General features: G+C 42.3%; 1 protein-coding gene across 1 annotated transcript in view; it reads left to right on the forward strand.

Moving 5' to 3' along the window:
- Positions 1–3,038: 3,038 nt before the first annotated feature.
- Positions 3,039–8,053, forward strand: part of Fbxo42 (F-box protein 42) — a 62,009-nt gene continuing 56,994 nt past the window's right edge. Inside the window, exon 1 of the mRNA XM_013035248.1 lies at positions 3,039–3,100. The gene's annotated coding sequence lies outside the window, so the exon portion shown is untranslated. The remainder of the gene's footprint in view (positions 3,101–8,053) is intronic.

Here is an 8,053-nt window from a genome sequence, read left to right on the forward strand (position 1 = left end):
ACACACACACACACACACACACACACACACACACACACACACACACCAATGGGCTTTCTTGGTTTGGAGCTATGGTCCTCAGATCTTGGCCTCCTGAGCAGTAGCTAGGTAGTAAAACCACCAGCACCCAGGATTCCAGGTTTTGTTTTGTTTTTAAGTAGTAATATAATAAAAAAATGTGGCAAGTCTTAAACAATAATTATTAAGTAGTAATATAATAAAAAATGTGGCAAGTCTTAAACACCTAGGGTAGGTTCATTTGTTATTTCTTTTCCTTAAGGATACATAGTTGTAAACTATGGCTTGTTAATTGAAGGTAAGAGTCGCACAGACTTGGCTGCCCCTACTGGCTTCAAACTTTGTTCTTCCCAGTCTCATCCTCCTGAGTAGCTAGGATTACAGGGGTGATCTATCAGTGTCCAGCTTTGTCAGTGTTTAATTTAGACATATTCTTAGAAGTAAAATCATGTGCTGGGTGCTGGTGGCTCACACCTGTAATACTAGCTAATCAGGAGGATGAGACCTGAGGATTACAGTTCTAAGCCAATCAAGGACAGGTTGGGAGCAAACCAAGGGCAGGAAAGTCCAGGAAACAGCTGGAAGTTGTGCTGTGGCTCAAGTGGAAGAGCGCTAGCCTTGAGCACAGAGACACTCAGGGACAGTTCCCAGGCCAAGTTCAAGCCCCAGGACCAGGAAAAAATAAAATAAAATCATGGATCATTTGGCATGTATATTTAAAATGCTGAAAGATGAAACTCAAGATTTTAGCACTTATGGGTGGAATTAAGCAGATGTACAAGGAGAAATATTTGATTCTGCTTACTTGAGGTAGTCAAATTTATAGAGACAAATGATGGCTAGGAGCTGGGGTGAGGGAAGAATGGGAAGTTAATGGCTGATGAGTATAGAGTTGGGATGATAAAAATTCTGTAATTGGGGCTGGGAAGGTGGCTCAGTGGTAGAGGGCTTGCCTTGCATGCATGAGGTCCTGGGTTCGATTTCTCAGCCCCACATAAGCAAAAAGAAAAAAGCCAGAAGTGGCGCTGTGGCTCAAGTGGTAGAGTGCTAGCCTTGAGCTGAAGAGCTGAGGGACAGCGCCCAGGCCCAGAGTTCAGGCCCATGACCGGACCCCCCCCCCAAAAAAAAAAAAGTCTCATGGACTTTTCTGCTCGGGCTGGCTTTGAACCGCGATCCTCAGATCTCAGCCTCCTGAGTAGCTAGGATTACAGGCGTGAGCCACCAGCGCCCGGCTGTCCACCAGACTCTTATCTCCAGTAAACCACCAGAAAACCAGAAATGGCACTGTGGCTCAAGTGGTGGAGGGCTTGCCTTGAGCTGAAGAGCTCAGGGACAACACCCAGGTCCAGAGTTCAAGCCCCATGACCAACAAAAAAAATAGAGAGAAAATGTAGCAAGGCAGGAAGGAAGGCAAAAGGATAGAATCTTAGGGGTCACCTCCACATTTAGGAAAGGAGAAAAGAAAATAAACCAGACGAGGCTTCAGATAACAGAGGACTAGTACAGACTAAGCAGGATATATAATCATCAAAAATTAAGCAGAGAAGTTGGAGGCATGGTTCAGGTGGTAGAATGCTAGCCAGTGAGCTGAAGTGAATTTGACTCTGACCTCATACAAAAATAAATAAACAAACAAATAAATGAAAATTAAGCAGGGTCTGGTGGCTCATGCTGGTCGCCCCAACTACTTGGAAGGTTGAGATTGGAGGATAGTGATCCAAGGCTGCTCCATGCAGCAGTATTGTGAGACCTGTACCTCAACTGCCTTAGGAAAAAAGACCTTATCTAAAAGTAACTGCTTATCGACAATAATCTTCTGGTTGATGGCAGTAGTCTTCCAATGGTTGACAGTAATCTTCTGGTTGTTGGAATAGTCTTTGGATGGGTGCCAGTAATCTTGTGGTTGAAGACAATAGTCTTGGTTGTAGACAGTAGTTTTCTGGTTGTTGTCAGTTTTCTGGTGTTAGACAGTAGTCTGTTGTCAGTAGCCTTCTAGTTTTAGGCAGGTGAAATCAGTTTTACAATGGGTAGAATAGTGTCTTTTAACAGCCACGTAAGGAAGCACATGCAGCAGCACTTGAGAGGCTAAAGCAGAATGATCATCAGTTAGATGCGAGCCTGGGCTACATTCTTATAAAGATGATGCAAAGATCCTCCACTTGTTACACATTGTTCTTTACATTTGTGGATGTTTGTGTTGAAAAGATGCTTGATAATTACTTTGCTCAGTTAACCCCCTATCTCTTATTGGAACACTTTAAAATCATTAAATATTACCAAATGCAGCATATGTTTTTAACTTTTGCTTCCTCTGTTCTCATTCTGTCAGTGCATTGACAGAAGTACGTGTATAGGATATGAAAAGTTGAATAAAATGAATAGAATCCAGAAACTATTTTAGTTTTTTATGAGAAAAGCATTTCATGATGAAGAACTGATTATACAAAGTAAAATGCATTAAATTAATAAACATATTCCTTTTATTGAAACAGATCTGCAGTGGACGAGTGAACCAGAAAGATGCCCTCCTTAAAACTGAAGCCATGAAATGGTGATTGTTTTAGTCATTTTTAACCCAGGGGAAGGTTTTTACTCCCTTCTTCCCTCTTTCCCTCCCTCTTTCCTTCTCTCCCTCTTTCCCTCCCTCCCTCCCTTCCTTCCTTCCTTCTTTTTTTTTTTGGTCTGGGACTGGGACTCAAACTTGGTATCTGTTGCTTTCATTCATTGGCTGGCACTCTACTACTTGAGCCATACCTCCTACAACCCTCCGTGTGTGTGTGTGTGTGTGTGTGTGTGTTTGTTTTGGCCTGGGGCTTGAACTCAGGGCCTAGACACTATTCCTAAGCTTTATGTTCAAGGCTGGTGTTCTACCACTTGAGCCATAACTCTACTTCTGGCTTTTTGGTGTTTAATTGGAGATAAGACTTTCACAGGCTTTATGAGAAAAGCATTTCATGATGAAGAATTGATTATACAAAGTAAAATGCATTAAATTAATAAACATATTCCTTTTATTGAAACAGATCTGCAGTGGACGAGTGAACCAGAAAGATGCCCTCCTTAAAACTGAAGCCATGAAATGGCTTCAAAGCCATTGGCTTTGAACCATGAATCTCAGATCTCAGCCTTATTGGCATCAGCCACCAGGGCCTCTCCAGATTATGTGTCTTATTTTTAATTGTGGATTTCATTTTTTTTCAACAAAGTAAATAGCAAAATGTAATATAACATAAGAATTATTTCCAAAAATAGGACTTCAAGTTTCTATTGTCTTGGAGCATATATTTGTATAATTCAGTGGTGCTGGGGATTGAACCCTGTTTAGTTACCTTGGGCCTACTAAACAGGCGCTCACCCACCAAATTCCATCTCTAGTTCTTCCAAATAAGGTATCCTCCTTTCTTATATATTGTGATTTTTCAATTTGTTTGGGTTTTTGCAATGCTGAGTATTTAACTCAAAGTTTCAAATGTGCTAATAAATAAGCTCATCTTCTACCATTGAGCTACAACCCTAGTCCTTGTTCAGGTTTGGTTTGTTTTTTTGTTTTTTTTTATTGTGAGTAGGTCTTTGTTACCTGGGCTAGCCTCAAACCTGCTTCTTACCACTCTCTTGAGTGCTGGGATTATAGGTATAAAATACCAAACTTTGCCCTGTGTTAAGGTTTGTTTTTTATGTTTTTCTATTGGTACTAGGATTTGAGCTAAGGGCCTCTTGATATTAATCAGATATTCTACCACTTTTGTTGCTAGTGCTCTACCTCTTGAGCCACAGCTCCACATCTGGCTTTTTAGTGGCTAATTGGAGATAAGAGTCTCATGGACTTTCCTGCCTGGGCTAGCTTCAAATCAGGATCCTCAGATCTCAGCTTTTTGAGTAGCTATGATTACAGGTGTGAACCACTGGTGCCGACTTTTGAATGTTCTTTTATTAAACTATGGTGGTAGTAGATGGTAGAGCTTTGTGTATAGTTGGCTTTTTTTCCCTCCCCACTTTATTTTTTCACTTGTTTAGAAAAATAAAATTCTACTCTGTGTCAGTTCCCTCATCCCATTGCAGTTTACTGTTCAATAAAATTCAGTAGTCTGGGGACCTTTTTTGGGGGGTCAGTCGTGGGCCTTGAACTCTGGGCCTGGCCTTCAGCTCTTCAGCTCAAGGTGAGAGCTCTATCACTTGAACCATAGCTCTACTTTTGGTTTTCTGGTGGTTGGAGATAAGAGTCTCACAGGCTTTCCTGCCCTAGCTGGCTTTGAATTGCCATCCTCAGATCTCAGTCTTCTGAGTAGCTAGGATTATAGGCGTGAACCACTGGCACTCAGTATGTGTTTGCTTGTTTGTTTTGTTTTTGTTTTGCCAGTCCTAGGGCTTGAACTCAAGGCCTGGGCAGTGTCCCTGGGCTTTTTTTGCTCAAGGCTGGCACTCTTAACATTTGAACCACAGCACCATCTCTGGCCCTTTCTGTTTATGTAGTACTGAGGAATCGAACCCAGGGCTTCATGCATGCTAGGCAAGCACTCTACCACTAAGCCACATTTCCCGCCTATGGGGACCATTTTGATAAAGCTTTTCCGTCAGATATTTAGGAATTAAGATTTGAGTTGTCTGTTTTACTTCAAAGTTTGTTTATGAAGCTGTACTTCTTTATCATTTAGCAAGTTTACTTTGTGCTTAAACTATTCTGACTATTCTTTGTCAAGAAATAGTTGTTTTTGTTTTATTGACAGTACTGGGAATTGAACCCTGGGCCTGTGTGTGCTAGATCTGCCACCAAGCTACATCCTTGGTCCCAGGGAACAGTATCATTTTCAGTTGTGCCTTAATGGGAATACAAGAGAAGGCAGGCATACAATTGCAGTTCAGTAACTTACTATGCAGGCAAGAGTTTGCTGTCAAGTGAGTGAAAGGGAGAGATAAGGTGTGCTTGAATTAATGGTTTCCATACTTGAACAATTCTGAATGTACTGTGGTTATTTGTATTTTTTCCTTGCAATTTTCTTTTTTTTAATCATTAACTTTTTATTACACAGTAAAGAGGTAATTACAATGATATTTGTATCCTCTTGTTCTACATTTGTTTTTGAATGTCATTCACTTCAGCTTTAACTAACATAAACATTCAAAGAAAAGGACTGTTTTTTTTCACTCTAAGATGTTAACTCAAGAAAGAAGGACTTCTTTCAAATTTTCAATTATTCAGTTATAAGTCTGTTTCTCTAGTAAATAGTCATTGTTTTGGATTTATTATCATATGTGGAAATGGATTTCTTAAATTTAATTTAGTTTTTATTGTAAGGGTGACGAACAGGGGAGTTATAGTACATAAGTAAGGTACTGGGTTCGTTCGTTCCTTCCTTCCTTCCTTCCCCCTTCTTTCTCTCTTTCCTTCTCTCCTCTCTCCCTCCCTCCCTCCTTCTCTCTCTTTTTCTTTCTCTCTTTCTCTCTTTTTCTTTCTTTCTTTCTTTCTTTCTTTCTTTCTTTCTTTCTTTCTTTCTTTCTTTCTTTCTTTCTTTCTTTCTCTCATCATGGAGCTTGAACTCTGGGCCTGGGCGCTCTACCACTTGAGCCACAGGGCCACTTCCAGTTTTCTGGTAGTTAATTGGAGATGCGTCTAATGGACCTCCTGCCAGCGCTGGCTTTGAACTGCGATCCTCAGATCTCAGCCTCCTGAGTAGCTAGGATTACAGGCGTGAACCACCAGTGCCTGGCATAGTATATTTCTTTTTTTTTTTTTTTGGGTCCGGTTGTGGGGCCTGAACTCTGGGCCTGGGCGCTGTCCCTCAGCTCTTCAGCTCAAGGCTAGCGCTCTACCACTTGAGCCACAGCGCCACTTCCGGCTTTTTTCTTTTTGCTTATGTGGTGCTGAGGAATCGAACCCAGGGCCTCAGGCATGCAAGGCATGCGCTCTACCACTGAACCATCTTCCCAGCCCCAGTACATTTCTTTTTAAACACTGTAACCCCTCCCTCATTCTCTCCCACTTACCACTACTCCCCTCCCCCACATCTGCATGTTTCTTAAGTGAATTTTTTCTTTTAAAGTAATTGTTTCCAAGAGGGGAAAAAAATCATGGCATATCCTTGCCCAGAAAAAAGAAACTTTGTAGCTGGACACGGTGATACATGACTGTAATCCTAACACTGGGGAAGCTGAACCAGAAAAATACTAAGTTCAAGGTCAGCCTGAATTATGTAGTGAGACCTTGTCTTTAGAAGAAAAGGGGGAAAAAAATAAGACAAGCACAGCAGGGAAGAAGATGTCAGCCTTCTTCTGTTGGAAGCCTGGCTTTGCACACAGGCTTCAGTAGACCTTGCATGTACAGTGCCACTTGTTACTCAATGGGAGATGTCACAGAAGTCTTTTTTTTTTTTTTTGCTTGTCTTGGGACTTGAACTCAAGGCCTGGGCACTGTTCTTGAGCACCACTTCCAGCTTTTTCTGTTGATGTGGCACTGAGGAATTGGACCCAGGGCTCCATGCATGCTAGGCAAACTCTACACTAAGCCACATTCTCAGCCCTACAAGTTTACTTGACCTCCTGCACTGCTGGAATTCTTGTTCTTACCATTCTCTCTATTATTACCATGGCAAATTATCCTTTCTGAAATCCTCTTATATGTATGTATTTTTTTTTTTAAAAGGAAAAAGCTGGATGCTGGCTGCTCATACCTATAATCCTAGGTACTCTGGAAGCTAAGATTTGGGGATTGCAATTTGAAGCCAGCCAGGATGGAAACTTCAATGAGACTCTTTATCTCCAAAAAGCTAGTAGTGGAGATGTGGCTCAAATGGCAGAATACCCTTAGCAGAAAAAGCAAGCAAAGCCTTGCGCTGGTGGCTCACGCTGTCATCCTAGCTACTCAGGAGGCTGAGATCTGAGGATACGGGTTCAAGCCACCCCGGGCAGGAAACTCCATGAGACTCTTTTTTTTTTGGGGGGGGTCCGGTCGTAGGGCCTGAACTCTGAGCCTGGGCGCTGTCTCTCAGCTCTTCAGCTCAAGGCTAGTGCTCTAGCACTTGAGCCACAGTGCCACTTCCGGCCTTTCTCTTTTTGCGTATGTGGTGCTGAGGAATCGAACCCAGGGCCTCATGCAACCCAGGGCCTCATGCACGCAAGGCAAGCGCTCTACCACTGAGCCACCTTCCCAGCACCTCCATGAGACTCTTATCTCCAATAAACCACCAGAAAACTGGAAGTGGACCTGTAGCTCAAGTGGTAGAGCTCTTACCTTGAACTGAAGAGCTGAGGGACAGTGCCCAGGCCCAGAGTTCAGGCCCCACGACCAGACCCAAAAAAAACAAAACAAAAAAAGCAAATAATTTATTGCTTTACTAAAGTTCCATACTGTTTCACTTTGCCCATTTAAGTTTCCCCTTCATAAATGGAAGGTTTAACAGCTGTGGGATGTAAATACTTTCAAATAGGATTGAAACCAAGTGCATGTCCAGGCCAGGCAAAGAGCCACACTCCACATTCAGAGACACACCTGGGGAAGGAGGGGTGATACCAGCCTTCACAGAGTACCTGCTCTGCCTAAAAATTAGATAAGCCTCTGCCAAGCCTTGGCTGACAAAGCCAAATTTGCTATTTTAGGAGACTGAATTCAAGATTTTTATGGGAAAGTTCTGAATTTTTAAGCTTCATTATGTGAATTCTCACTTTCCTATCACTGAGGACCTAAAATCCCCAGCAGAGGCAAATGGGCCTGAAACATTAGCTGGGCTTGTGCATTTCTTCCTTCTCCAGGCTGCAGAGAAGATACAGACCTGTCTAGCACATGGACTTGACCAGTTACCTTTTAACTTAATTAAAATAATTAAAATGCAATTTCATCAGCTTAGGGGAGGGAGTTTAGTTCAATGGTAGAATGCCTGATACACACAGGGTTCAGTTTAAGGAAAAAAAAAAGGGGCTGGAAAGGTGGCTCAGTGGTAGAGCACTTTTCTTGCATGCATGAGGCCCTGGGTTCGATTCCTCAGCACCACATAAGCAAAAAAGAAAAAAGCCAGAAGTGGCGCTGTGGCTCAAGTGGTAGAGC

This window comes from Dipodomys ordii, unplaced genomic scaffold (assembly GCF_000151885.1).
Source record: "Dipodomys ordii isolate 6190 unplaced genomic scaffold, Dord_2.0 Scaffold6, whole genome shotgun sequence".
Classification (NCBI taxonomy): domain Eukaryota; kingdom Metazoa; phylum Chordata; class Mammalia; order Rodentia; family Heteromyidae; genus Dipodomys; species Dipodomys ordii.